The following is a 15,646-nucleotide window of genomic DNA, read 5'->3' on the forward strand; positions in this document are numbered from 1 at the left end:
TTACCTACTACTTATTGAAACTATATTAAATTATGTATTTTGGAATTATCTTTTAAACAACTTATGAATTTTGACAGGTCATCTATTTCAATCTACTTTGAAGTCCTCCTAAATGCAATGAGAAAAAGGAATAAAACATACAGTACTTCTAKGACAGCAAATTTTTAAGAAACCGCAAACCATATTTTACTAACTTACAAAAATAAGTTGATGTGCCTATTTACCCCAGAAGACATTTGATTAAAACCTAAAGACTATAATATCCTAAGAAAAGGCCCATGCAGTCATAAGTTTAAATTGTGTGATAAATGTCTGCCAGCATATATTAAAACCTATAATCAAATTGTATTTAAATATAATTGTTCAATATCATAACTGCAATTTCATAATGGCAGGAGAGAACTCCTAGCTTAGTTAGTGCAATCAGTGGAATTGTATTACTTAGGAATAATTTTCTGCAATAAATATGGTATTTCCTTTATGTGCATCMAACACAGACACTGAAGGGTTTGTGATACCATTTTGTTTTGCTACAATGCCTAGACTGACAAAATCTAGGCATTCTGAAAAATCAGCTTAATTCTAAGTCTTTAGACCACTCAATGCCAAAGAAAACATTRACTTCTATGAAACAAAGAATCCAGAAATTAAAAGAAATAACCAATAAATGTATTAAATAAAGAAAATTTCTGTGGCTTATAGAATCAAGTAGCTGCTAGTAAATGGGGTAATATAAAAAGGTGGACAGATCAGATCATGGCCATTAAACAGAAGAAAGAATGTTCAGTTGCTCATTTCCTGATTTCAGATGAGGAAAAACAAGTGTTACTGTGTTTACATCTGCTTAAATATTTCCATTAACCTTCAATTTGTACTATTATGTTCCACTATCACATCCAAAGTGTAAAGAACAAATTTATAGCAGATCTTTTTTATATGCTTTCAACTTGCCAAACTGCACAAAATGGAGCAACTTGAGAAAGTACAACAGAAAGCCACAAATAGGATTGAGGAACTGGAGATTCTTTCTCCTACAATCAAAATTTGAGAGAGCTGGGATGGCTCAGGCTGTAGTAGACTCAGAGGAACCTCATCAATTTGTATAAATCCTTGGAGGGAGTGTGYAGAGAGGACAGAGCCAGGCTCTTTTCAGTGGATACAAACTGAAACACAGGAGCTTTCCTGTGAACATCAGGACACACTTTAATAATTCTGAGATTTACTGACCACTGGCACAGATACATTTCCTCTTACATACAGTTATTACCTATCCTTCTCCTTATGTTCTTCTATAACTGCTGTTACTCACAGAGTTAAGTTCTATGATCTCTTTTCCAAATCTTCAATGTTAATTTTAAAGAAAATGWAATCAGTGTCATAATCTTTTTGTCATATCTTGAATGCTCTTGGCAGGAGCACCTCARTCTTCCACAGAGAAAACTTTTCACTCGGTTTCTAGGATTCTTGCAGCTGTAGTTATAAGTTTATAGTTTTAGCAGACTGAAGAAATTTCTGCATGGTATGCAAAGTTCCAGGATATCTGTGACAAAGAGTAAATCTATACAAAAGCCTGTCTGTRAAGCAATGTGTGCTGGCTTTGGTGTGAAGATCAGACTCTGCTTTGGTACCAGGTTTTCAAYTTTAGTCAACTACCTGATCTAGTCTTTAACCTTCTGAAGACAGACTATACAARTATTTAAAAACAAGACAATAAAAAACTGACCAGAAAATCTTCAAATATTTTTCATATTGATACGCCTATTTCTATTAATGTACCTAAGAGAGCACTAAATAGTTTTTAGTAATTAGGCCTTCATAACAGGCAGAAAAAAGAACTGTCAGTTTTGAAAGGAAAAACAGAAATGGAGCACAGGAGGTAAACCTGCTGTATTTTTGTCTTTCTTCATTTGCCTATAAAATATATCTATGTTCAACTATGGATACATACTATTTATTCTGAGAAAATCTAAATTAGATATTTCTTTAATGCCCATCAAAAATCTCAAAACTGGAAAAACAGTGAATTMATTTTAAATAGGGATGGCAAAAATTAAAATTTATTTTAGCTATATGGCTATTTAAGMAWTTTTTTTWWTATTCTGATTTTTTTTTCACTTGAGAAAGCAATTTTCTATTCCTGAGAATGCCTACCACACATCTTCACCTTCAAAGAACTTTTTGGAATAGCTGCTATGAGCAGTCCATTGTAGTCTAGCTCTAATTATAATGATAGTGATCTTCCCTGCAGAGACCAGCATTTCAGAAGTGCATTGCTATTGTAGAAGTGGCCCGTTGGGCATTGCTGAACTCTGTTTTCAGTGTTACTCAGACATGTATTCATTTTCATAAACTTTCTTTTCACAGACTTAATGGTCCCACTTCAGTAAAGCAAGGAGTTGCATTTTATATTCAAACTCGTACTCGCATCTATTAGATGATTACATGATTAAATTTAAATATGCAATWAAACACTTTGTGAACTGGATGTGATACATTTGGAAAGGAGAGAGGAGGTGCACACTGTTTCCTGATTCTGGAAAGCATGTGCATGTTATCCATATTTTATTCCAAAAATTGATTTCTTATTCTAAGTCTTAATTCCAACATATTCTGAAAATGTGCTACTGCTGAAGAAGAATTACCCAAAATATCAACTGCAGGGGATAATCAAAATTATCTCCTGCATAATTTTGAGCAGTAAGCCTAAATAGACATTCTTCCCTTAGTTAACCAATATTACACTGTAATGGCGGTATTTGCAAAGGTGTGGTCCTTAAAAGCAAGTAAAGTGTTTATTAACCCAGGATGGTTAAACAGCAGTAACTCAGCTAATTTGGAACATATGAATCCCAGCTGTATCACTAAAATTTCTGCCAATGAGCAGAATAGTTGAATTTTCGGCCTATTACGCCAGACAACAAGAGACAGAGCAAAATGTAAAAAGACTTCCTTTGTCACTTATTTCATGCTTATTTTTTCCATTTTTTTTTTCAGAACCATAATTAATTACAGTCCCYGCTGGAATCAGCAAACCTAAAAGAAAGCTTTTTGTGGTAGATCAACCATGAGAAAATACAACTTGCAACACTCTATGTTTCTTCCATGCATACAGGAAGTATAAAATAATTACTAAAATTGAGGAGAATAAAACATGTCAAGTCAATGCAAGCCTAAAGAGAGCTTACTCAAAATAACAAAGCTAATCCAAAGTGCACGCAGAAAGCAGTAACATGGTAACATTGGACAGAATGCCATCTGTTTCAATCAGGATTGAAAGAAAAATGCAAAAGTTAAAATGTTATTTCCTGGAACACGGGTATTACTAGTCTACAGGGGAAAGGAGTATCTGCCTATTAGAGAAACCATTTTCCCATTACTTTTACACTGAATGGGCCAGCTCAGTGGTATTGAATATATCAACCTTAATTTGACAAGTATTAAGGGCTCAGACATACCCTCAAGTTATGTAATTTAACAAGTTACTGCCTGTCAGCTGAACTGCAGTGGCTATCTGGATGTGTGCTCCTGATCCACAGGAAAGGCAAGGCAACGCAAGGCAATGTGGCTTACTTTGAAATTCCTTTATTTTGAAATAAATAAAAATCTTAAGATATTTATGGTAATTTAAAAGTAAGAAGGCAGTGTATCTATCTAGCCCCAAATAAACAAAAGGATGTGTTAAATATATAATGACAAATCAGATACTACATGTATAAAAATCTGCATATATAGATAAAATACATTTTTATTTTATACACTACTGAGCACTAACATAAACGGAAAGTAAGTTGCCCTGAATCTATTTTTGAGTCTTTACAAAGAAGTAGATTGGCTCCCTTCCCCTGATCTTTCAAGTAGGAGGTAAGAAACTTTATTAAACATTACTGTTGGAGACTGTGGTAAACAGTGGGGACAGAGTCTCCCACCATCTGTAAAAGGACAGCGCTTTGCATGCATGGCCTACACCCAAAAGTTCATCATGTCAAACCACATTTTTCAAATGTGCTCCAAGTGCTGACTTTAATGCCTTCAGTCTCCAAGTTAATGCCCTACAACTCTTGAAAAAAAAAATTGCTGGTTTTCTTATTTTTTTTATAAATGTACCAAAAAGCCCTAGGGGAGRAAATGACTATGCAAGTATTTATCCATTGTTTGGAAATGCTGAGAAATATGCTTATAAATTAAAATCTTTGAAATTTGATTTATTAATTTCCAAGACCATTTCTCTTACACTGTGTATTTTCACAAACTCCAGCTGCTGACAGCCTTTTATGTATAAAATGGTAGAACAATTGCTCTGTGTGTGTGAATTTAAAATGTATATAAACTCCACAGAACTGATACACACACAATGTCTGTAAGGCTAGCCAACCTCTTSAACACATTTTTCTTTCAGCAATTAAGAGATATGAAATCTTGGTAATACCATGGTGATCTAAATTGAACCACTAAAAGGGCACAAGAGTAACATTGTTTCATACATAAAACTCTCATCTTGGACAACTGTCTAGCCATGTGAAAACACCACTCCGAGAGGGTAATGCCTCAGATCACTGCTATCCTCAAATAACCTGCAAAAATCTGAGAGTAAGGAAAAAAACAAAAAAAAACCCAAAAAAACCCAAAAAAACCCAAAAAAACCCAGAAGAAGTGGGATAAAATCTGTGTCATTGCTGAACTACGTATTCTAGCCCCTATCCCCCAACATAACATATAACATAACGAGGCTATATTGCTGATAATAACTGTGGTGTTTCATTGTGTCAGCAATTACCTTTCTGATTTTTGCTTCCAGAAGTCAACTTTACATCTCTGACATTTGAGGGTATGAAAATCTATTTTCTTGAAGACACAACTTCTTTTTTAGGTGTTTTCATGTGTTAAAATCATGTCACATGAAGTTTATGTCAGAATATATGAGATTGCTAGATACAGCAGAAAATTATCTTCTTACAACACCACTAACTTGTACTTTTAACCACATTCTTTGCCAGACATGTTTTGCAAAATGGAACACAGTATTTTAGGGTATTCTCTTGTTCAATTTCAACTATAGAACGCATACATCCCACACAGGCTGTGAAAGTTGCTTTATCTTTTCAACAGAAAATGAAAGCAGAAAGTATCTGCTTTGTATTCTGTATGTGCAGACCCATTTAATCTTTAGGACTATCCAGTTAGGGAACAAAAATATCCCTATGCAGCATTTGAATCATTTTGGTCTCTTTATGACAATTTCTGCTCACCCACAAACTCTATCACTCTCAGTCCCAAAACACTTACACAAGACATTGCTCATGTAAGCAGAGGAGTTTGTGATGCTTAAAAGCAAACCATTTTCAGGTGGGCAACTATTGCCATGACCTGTTTGCTCAGGGAGGAGGGTGGGGGCATGTACCCTTTAGAATCTACCCCTGTATTCACGAGTTAGATGACAATGGCATGTTTGKAAATAGAATAAGCCAGTCTGAAGGTTGTCTCTTTAGCCAATAGAGAGTAACCCACTTTCATTAATCAGAAGTGTAATTGAACATTGTGAATCCCATGCATACAGGTCACAGATCTGTTCCAAAAGGTTCAAACAAGATCTTACAGCTGCTGTGTGATGAGCTTGTAGATTGGTGCATGGATTGGTTCTCAGTAGAGATCGAAATGTGACAGTGTGGAAAACTCTATCCTGTGACCATGACTGAGGGCGAGGAGAGTGGCTAAGCCTGTCCCTAGGCAGGGAACATGCTCTTCCATATCTAAACCTACATCTACATCTTCGTCTATGTCTACATCTATTGTTATCTCTCTATATATCTATATAAAGATCTGTGTATTTATTTGTATAAATCCTAGTAAACCAAGAAATTAAATGCAAACCAGTCATGAGAGCTTTTGTCTCTCTCTGATTCAATGAGAACTGATTTCTAACAATTCACTTTCTATCCCAATTATTTCCCTCCTTGTCCTGGTTCAGCTGCTCTAACACCCAGGGAGTAAAGCAAAAGACTTCATAATAATTGCAAGCCTCTGTCCTAAGCTTGTTGACACAAACTTCAACAAACATCACTAATAGCCTGCAATACATTGTCAAGAACTATGGCTTTTTTCCTTGATTTAAAAACGCTTTGTAAAGGTTAACAGTAGTCAGCTATCTGTTTGAGAGCTGTTTTGTCATCAGAATAATATAGCATACTGTGATAAATTTCATTCAAAAAGTTTCTATAGCTTTAGACAACAGGGATTGTGTATGCAAATTAAAAATATAAAAATAAGTGATACTTTTAGAAAAATGACTATATTTGAATATCAAATCAGGTGCAGGAATTATTTCCTCATTTGGCTCAAAAAGCAACTTTTTGACTTGGCCAAATAACTTATCTGGCCCAGACAGAGATGTAGATTGAGGTACATGTTCCAGCAGCTACCAGAAAACTCAATAAATTTCTAGTACCTTTCCTTTGTGGCCTCCYAGCCTACAATTAAAATCTGAAATAACTGGGCAAGGAAAATGAAATTCTGATAGTTAAGAGACATCTTTACTTTTCAAACCCTCTGTAATGTGCCAACATGTTTTCTTATTGAATATGAAAAATATAAATGCTAASGTAATTCCTCCAAGTATTAGAAACCCCATGCAGAAAGAGCCTACTTATAAGATGTGACTAAAATCAGTASTCAAAGAGATCTGGAAATACAAGTGTGTTCAACACTGGACAATTTATTACATTAGATTTTAAAAAGGCTACTTCCAAATTGAGAGAATATATGAGAAATAGAACACTGAAGAGACACATCTTTCAGATAAATCAGAGTARTCTAAAAATCAATACACATAAAATATTGATGCCATTGTATTTTGGTACCCATTTTGAAGAGTGACACAWAGATAAGGCTTAGGTATGCAAAAGTTAAGCTCTTAAAATCTGTAATTTTAAAATTCAAAYCTATCTGGAAAGCTAGAGGCCTATATTAGGTCACATAYTTCCTACACAGTGTGAAGGTTAAAYACAGAATAGAATCTGAAATATCTGTTCTATGAGTAACACAGTTCCTTATGTCACCATGCTCAGCCTATAGATATRGAAACCTGGAGAAGGATACTATATTTTGCTCTTCCCATAAATCACTCAGAGCCAGAGAGGAGCATCCACCTTATTTTAAAACTCTATGGAGAACAAAAATCTATAATCTTATCAAAAAAATTAAATTTAGAAGGGAGAAATCAAAAGCATGGCTTATAATGCCTTTCAGATGCAATTCTTGAAAGAAGAGGTAACGATGGSGTTTTTGCCTTCTCAGAAAGCTTAAAAGCTCTTTGCCAACAAATATGAAATGAAGGCTCTTCTACCACCTTCATGGAGATTGTTTTAGTCACTAGGCCAGGTAAGCTTACTTGTTGGTAAAAGCTTACTTCTCTCCAGTTCAATTTGCCCAGTTGTAAAGCTTTGGCAGAAGCAGTAAGGGCCCCGCTTTGCACAGCCAACAGTCATGTGAAATGTAGACTGCAACAAATTTAAATCAACTAAACTTAGGCTTGCTCAGCACTTATGTTTTTCCGATTTATAATTGCATTTAATCATCACTAAGTTACCTTAAATTCTCCACAAAGGCACATGTTGGKGGGAGAAATAAGTCTGCACTATGGAAAACAAAAAGTATGTGTATATGATTAAGACAGTTTCATAATACACTCTGAGTTGAGTTACAATTCTGAATTAAGGTTAAGGGTTGCATAACCAACCCTATACTAGTATTTTCTAACTTTGCAATTTCAGGATATTTTAAAAACACTTTTTTTGAGGATAAGTAATATGAAATACATGTGATTAAACAGAAACTTTCAAAATTTTATAGAACAGAGGTTAACAGCTTTAGAAGCTGGCCTTGCAAGCCCAGCTTATTGTATTACTGCAGATATCATAAATGTTGTGATTTACTGCAAAGTTACCTGCAGTGCATCAGTTACCATGTACATGCAAATTTTATTAGACATGAAAAASCTGTAACTTAGAAATCAGAAATAATAATAGCTTAAGAAAAGCAGTTACTAATTCACCACTTAAAGTTTCGGGGATATAGTCAAGTTATACAGAACACAAGGCTGCTATATACAAGATCCTTGCTTGGTTATATTACTTAATCTAAAGTATGTCTCCCCTCTTTAACAGAAGTCAATAGGAATTAACCCTAGAGTAGACATTCTGAAAGATTATCTTTAGAAAGTCAAGCTCTATAAGTGAGATTCATCTGACCAAAGCTGGAGGCAATCACCCGAACTTTCTGCAAAGGGAATGGGCAGGGCTGGGGGAAGGGGTAGGTAGACGGCTCTTTCAGAATGTATTTAATCTCACATTCTGCATGGAATATAAAATAGTGTAGCAAATAAACTGAGACACAGAATTATAGGCTTTGCCTATCTTCTACATTAAATGAACAAAGGCCCAGTAGGAAATAATATGCAACAATATAACTATAACCTGTATAAGAGTAACTATACATGAGGGAATCTCACTACGGTTGCAGGCCTCAATTCTGGCATATTCTAACTTTAACAAGTTCTCTTAGAATATGGACTGAGGTTTGTAGTAGACATTTTATCAAAAAGTAAGAAAAATATTTAAAGTATTTTTTTGTGTTTTTATTTATATAGCAGGTGTGAAAAAACATCTACATTAAAATTAATTTAAAAGAAAAAAGAGTGTGATCAGGTTTTAGGGAGTCAGATGCAATCATTCAATGCTAAATTGCAGTTTTCATCTAACCTGATACTGGTATGTAGATGAWATTCATAACTACAGAAGACTGAAGGACTAAGACAAAGTCAGAGCTAGTCACCTTAGGCTCTCTTTCTGAAACAAAGCCAGAAACAGAATCTCCCAAGAAGTAATTATTCTGAAAAGGCTTGAAAGATTGCTTAGTGTTACTCACTGAGGCTTACCTTATCTGGCTTGCCTGAACTCTTGAGGCACCTAATTCTCACTACTGATTGTGACTTTGGTCTGACAACTTCAGTGCTAAGCATTAACTTTTAGATGCCCAAATTAGGGTGCATTAATTCCATCTRAAATTTCCCCATGCAAACAGGGTAACTATAAATTACATTCAGTAATATGAACATAGAATCATACCAATGGACTGAAATGAAACTTTACTAAAACTGGTGAACACAACCCTTTAGTTAAGAAAGCTCCAACAAAGAGCTTGTGTTTTTAGGAAACAATCACAGGCTATATCTCAAAGGCATGTGACACTGCCCAGAATAACACATGAGATTACTTTATGATATTTGTAAAAGAGGAGCTTTGCAGTGCACTGCTTTAGCACAAGTGAGCCAGTAACAGTGAGAATGTGTGAGGTCTATCACCCAGAAAATTAAAGGTGAGCAAAGTAGAAGACAACGATTTGAAGGATGTAAGTGATCAGTGGGGCATGTAAGGCTGCTTATAYATGGCTGCTTTCAGCTCATAAGGTATATGTTTACACTGAATCATTACTGCTAAGGTACTAGCAYACAACTCCTATTTTGAGGCTATTGCATTTTATCCTACTTCCAATACATTCCAGTCTTCCAGAYAATTCCTGTCCTCTGGTGTGGTATTTCAGTGTTCTTTTGCTTGACAATTATTTTCTTAATAGAGAGCTGGCAGTATGGAAAGATTGAGCCTAGATGGATTCTCCATTTTCTACTGCATTTTCTTAAATACAAGAAATTTAARTGCAGCATAGTCTGAGTATTTTGTAGCCAAGCAATATAGAATCACAGAATGCTTAAAAGCTGAAAAAGCCATTTGAAACAGACCTTGATTCAAATAGTACTTATCAGCACCAAGTAGAATAAAACCCCCAACACACTACTGTGCATTTGTTTAGCAGTATTTTATATTCACATGCCAGTCACAGCTWGGACTCTGTACCCACAGTCACAGCAGTCAGCATGGATTTATACCACAGGTACCAAAACTCTGTGCTGCTGAAGTAGTGCTAATGCAACCATTCCTAGAATTACCTGGATGATTATGAGAGATAAATTTGAACCAGTATTTTCAGTCTGAATGCAGCTTAAAARCATGTTATTAAATTAATATATTTAAAGCAGTCTTATGCTTTTGTTACTAGAAGTTGTCTAAAAAATATTGAATAGCTGCAACCACTACTTATTTTTTTCAGATTACCCATAAAAACAATAAAACGAAAGTTTACCAAAMAAAAAAAAAAAAACAAAAAAACAACAACAACCACTTTGCAGCTTTACTGCAATGCATGCACTCCTGAAATAATTTTGAATAATCTAATGGCCAAGTGAAATAAGAACCTTGCAAATCCACTTCATACAGCAAACAGGTAATTGCTTATAGCCACTGCAAGCCTGGGCTGAAGGGCTACCCACATTAGTAAGTACACGTAAGAAAAAAACCATAGGAAACAGTACTTATTCACTACAGGTCACAGATTAGCCCCTTCTCTCTAACTCAGGAATTTCAAGTTCACTTTAATCTAGTGTAATTGAGCTAACCAGCTCTTACATTAAAAAGTAATGATTAAGTTAAATTTCTTGCAGACATTCTGTACCTAAAACAAACATGCAGTATGCCTCTGGCAAAGAAGRATACTAATTATAGGATTGACTCATAAGATGAAAGGTTGCACAAGTTACTACTAGAAACTAAAGTATGGTAAGCTGCTTTGAAAAAACACATTCAAATTCTCATACTCTGCAGTTGAGAATTTAATTTTCTAACTGTACTTAACATGTCAAGAAACAAAACTAAATATGCTTGCAAATTGCTTTTCCATATTTTAGATACAATAAATACAGTGATTACTTCATCRTTCTATAGTAAGGATTTTTTAAAATGTAATGAAGAAGTGAGCTCTATGGTGAGTTTTTACTACACAAGACCATGAAAAATTAAGTACTTTGGTCATTCTTAGCTTCCTTTTATTATATAAAACATGGTCCTAAAATGGATATTTGAGGATTCATTTCTTGACTCCACTCTTAATGCAACAATTAATTCTCTGATTGAACAGGAATCATAAAAGRAACACAACTCCAAGGTTTCAGATAAGTGTGGAGAAGGACGTGCAACTTCAAAAGTAGTTTTGCATTTCCAACTGAAGCTTTCRCTGGGATTAGCAGATAGAGTTGCCAGCTGTGAGTTAGAACAAAGATACAAAATATGCCCTATCCCTTGTAATGAACCTACTGAGAAGATACAACCTTCTGAACACCAGATGGGTACTGCTTATGTGAACTCCTACTATCAGCTGCTTGTGATGTGAATTCATTAAATAAATGAAATTTCATTAAATTTMTTTTAAAAGTCACATGTTGACATTTCTACTTTCATTTTAAGATATACACTTTCCCAATATATTCCTAGTAAGCAACAAGGAATGTATTTTGAAAGAATACCGAGGAATACTGTGTTCTCTTCAAAATACATTAATACATGCTTCAGTAGGTAAAAATGGATTACATATAATTAGTGCAATTCTCATGCTAAAACTAGAGAGCCAAGAMCTCTCTGTGCAATTCAGCTTGGTCAAATACCACATCAACTTCATCTTCTTAAAGCTTTACTGGATTATGACCATATATAGCTTATATACTACATTTTCAGCAATTATGACTAAGCAATGCTGTAAAAACATTTCTATTCCAAATTTATTCTATGATTTCCATCTGGATTATGGAAGCCATTTACATTACATCCGCTCACTCTGAAAATAATTTAATATTTATATTGCTAACACCTTACTAAGTATCAACTCCTAATACTAATCTATTTTTTATATCAGAATAGATTAATTTTTAGTTTCAAACTCGTAGTATTCAAATTTTTCTGTTCTTTCCCCCAATCATAATAAATGAGCATTTTCAAGAGGTCCAGAAAGTATAATTTGCTCTACATTATTGTCTTTTCTGTACATTTTCTGCTGTTGACAAATGTAATAGGAGATTATGCTTCTCATCTCCGTAAGTGCACTAATGTGGCTCTCTCTTCACTACTAGTTCATTTGATTTTCTAAAATTAGAAACCWGCCTGAGATCTCTTGTTACTGTGTCAAAACAGATAGAAATTAGTCATTATGGTCAAAAGGATTAAAAAGGCATAAATGAAAACMGTATGAACATGCTGCATTCACCTAGGAAACCAAACTGAAACCCACAATTCTAATCTTATCATGTATCTTTAAAAGTTTGCAATAACACTTAAATTTACAATTCTGAAATTATATTCAGCATCCAAAAATTACAACTGGCACACCTATGGGCCACTGGCAACATTAACCATGCTTCAARTACATAATAGCTAAAAGCAATGGAAGACAAATACCCTGTTCTCAGCAACCTAGCCTTCTGCGGCAAGGAAGGAAAAAGTTCTTTTACCCCAAAGAATGCTAAAGTGGCAGAAAGGAAAACTCTTCTACAGATCCTGAGATGATGATGTGGGCATTAAAGAAATGATCCATGTGCTCAATAATAACCACCARGAGCTCTGAGAGGTGCTCAAACAAYAAASCCAACCCAGCTCTTAACTCASAACTGAAACAAGTGATGTAGAACGACAGGAGATGTTTGTCAGTAAGAAAGCCYTTTATAACCTCAGGAATGTCTGTGAGGGACAATCAGCACAAGTGTGGTACACAAGTTCRGCCATTCTGGAAGAGAAAACCTTATGGCTGCATCCCACAAGCCTGCACAAAAGAAACATCAGGAAAGGTCTAGGAAAGAACTAAGTGTTTTGGGTTTGGTATTTTTCCTTCTGTTGCAAGAGCTACAGCCCTYCTTCATTAGTTAGCCAGCAACTGAAGGAGTGATCTGAGCCAGAAGACAYCAGAGAGATAGTAAACTGTTTTCTGCCTCCTTATTTATCAATTAATAGCACCAGCAGTCTTTTGCATAAAATGTGATTGCTCTTCAATAAAAGGAAAGAGCACTATTTTCAGACCCACATAAAAAAACCCAACCTTTACTTTTGCCAGGACAAAGCAAGATTACAATATTTTACAATATTTAAAATGCTTATTTACTGAAACATGGATGATTTTCATTGTTGGGCTTCCTTCTTCCATTAAATATCAACTCAATAAGACAGACTGCACATATAAAAAAATCTTCACTATGGAAYTTCCTACCTACATTTTGATCCAGAAAAATGTGTCACAATCCATCTGACACAGCCATAATTATGGAAACCTGTGTGAAGTCAATCTAACAAACTATGTTTTGTCAGAAGAAAAATTACATAATTACCAAATGTAGTTAAAGGTTTAACAATTTGCTTGGAAAATGACACACGGATTCAAAGCAAATTTTGTAAAGCCTTCAGAAAGAAATACTACCAAGATATATGGATTAAAATCCAAATTTTGTTTGGTTTTGTACTTCTACTGCAAYCTCTGTTACTGAACCATACCCTGGTCTTGCATACTCCACAGAAATATTTATTTGTATATCAAGGATATTTTGTTTTTACACAGAAWATATTTGCATTTCAGAAGTATGAATACAATTATAATGAAAGAAAGACAAAATGACAAATTTCTGAACTAAAACAGACTAAACCCACACCAATTAATGCAGCAGAATGTCTTCTAGTGATTCTTCTGTGCAGATTCATTCCCTGATGTAGAGGATACTCATTACAGAGTATGAAGCAATACATTAAGCCTTTGCAGAGCCTTTACAGTGCCATATTCAGCTTTTTAAGTTTCCAYTGGATGTTATCAACAAACCTTTAGGATTTTCTGGTCAGTCTCATTGCATCTAATAATACAAAGGTAGTGACAACCAAAACRGAGGACTGCCCATTATTTGAGATTAAAGAGCAGAATAATTGGAATAGAAAGTCTGACCCAGTCACCTGTACTTTACACATATAAAGCAGGAAGTAGGGAGGAAAGCTGAGTTGATTAGTCAGATAATAATTTAAATGGAAATTCACTACTTTATAGCCTGAACTTTACTTCAAAAATACAACTCAAATTCCTAACTATTTGAACAATTTCTATTCAAGAAAATAGCACTCTTACTGATATACTTTCATCAAGATATACAAASAGGAAAGAGAGAAGATACACTTTTCCCCTCCTTTTGAAAAGCTGTAGATATTAAATTAGAATTTATTATTTAACCATGATGGGGCTGCAGTCAGAATGTGAAAATTTATGAACAATGTAATTATCTCAACAAGTTATCTTAAAGACATTGAGCTGTATTGCAACTTATTAATTTGAGAAGGCATGAAATTAGGATCACGAACAGGCCCAGGCTCTGCAGTGCAAAGCACCACAGCACTGGGGCTGCACCCACAATGCTGGAACCTACCTGTGACAGGAACACACTTGTGATGTAAGAATCAAAGAGTAATGGCACGGAGCCAACTCACAGTCACTACACATGATAAGGGAAGATTTCTGGACTCAAAGAAGTCACCAAGAAAAGCACTCCCACTCAACCTCCTCTGCTGAGTGTGGCATCAGAAGGCACCATGGAACAGTCGGTTCAGAGATGAGCAACAGACCAACTAACTTGTAAATCCGGATGGCTTCAATGCCAGCTGGGCACGTAGCTGCTCAGTGTTGCAAAGACTTTGGATGACACTGAAGGGTACAGAGAAATTTGTAGATGTCTCCTAAAATTCAATCCCATTGCCTCTTGGATCAATTGTTATAGAGAAAGGGTCTGTATTCTCCAATTATACACCTATTTCGTGCATCCTCCATATGTACTCCCTTCCAGGGCAATCAGGGCAAAGCAGGTAAATCACAAACCTTTTGGCCTAGACTAAAGCTGCAATAGATCCAAGCCACCCAGACCCAGAATCAGTGGAATACTCCTGGAGACCATGTGAAATGTTGTAAGTCCCTTGGGCTTTTAAGTSGTTGCACAGTTAGGCAGCTGTTGAGGACAGTTGGTGATGCAATTTTGGAGTCAGAACCCCGGGCTTATTTCATTATTTAAGCCTTGTGTACCTCTACATACTTGACAGGGCTAAGGTTACCTATACTAAGATACTCGTAAAGCATTCACTACTAGCCTAATTCTTTCAGTTTGTAGCTTGAACCGGGCTACTTGAAACACTCTTARTGAAATAAAATTTCACTATGCAAAAAAATCTAAGTTAGATTTTCGGCAACAGGTACAAAATAAGGACCCATTTTTACTGTCATTATGAGAGCTTCAAAAGAGATCAAGTTTCAAACACTCCTTAGTTAAGGTTACTGTACACTTAAATGATAATTCTTTCATAATAGAGCAGACATGCTATACTGAGTACTTCTGCTCTACAGAAGTTACTAGTAAGTGAATAAATTCCTTGGAAGAGCCCTCACACCTACARTTTTGCAGAATTAAGCTGTATTAAATGTGATTAGAAATCTGATAAAACAGATTTTCCACTGTCAAAAACAAATGGAACAGTAGAAAGCATTTAAGGATAGTGCAGCAAAGTGGACAAGAATTTAGCAGTTTAGACTGACTGGATGCCTTGAGAGGTTCAGCTTCCAAATCTTGATTCCTTGGTAAAGTGTCTGGCTTACTTAACAGRAAGTCTATTTGGTTTGGCAGTTGCACCTCCTTGCAATGTCATTTCAATACATAAGCCAAAATTTCTTCTATGGAAAATCTGTGGTATTTTTTGGTTTG

General features: G+C 35.1%; 1 protein-coding gene across 3 annotated transcripts in view; it reads right to left on the minus strand.

The window, feature by feature from the left end:
- The window catches only part of TNFRSF19 (TNF receptor superfamily member 19), a 57,635-nt gene that overhangs the window by 9,959 nt on the left and 32,030 nt on the right, over positions 1–15,646 (minus strand). The gene's annotated exons all lie outside the window — the stretch shown is intronic.

Source organism: Malurus melanocephalus, unplaced genomic scaffold (assembly GCF_030028575.1).
Source record: "Malurus melanocephalus ecotype Western Australia unplaced genomic scaffold, MMel_1.1 scaffold_70, whole genome shotgun sequence".
NCBI classification, from domain to species: domain Eukaryota; kingdom Metazoa; phylum Chordata; class Aves; order Passeriformes; family Maluridae; genus Malurus; species Malurus melanocephalus.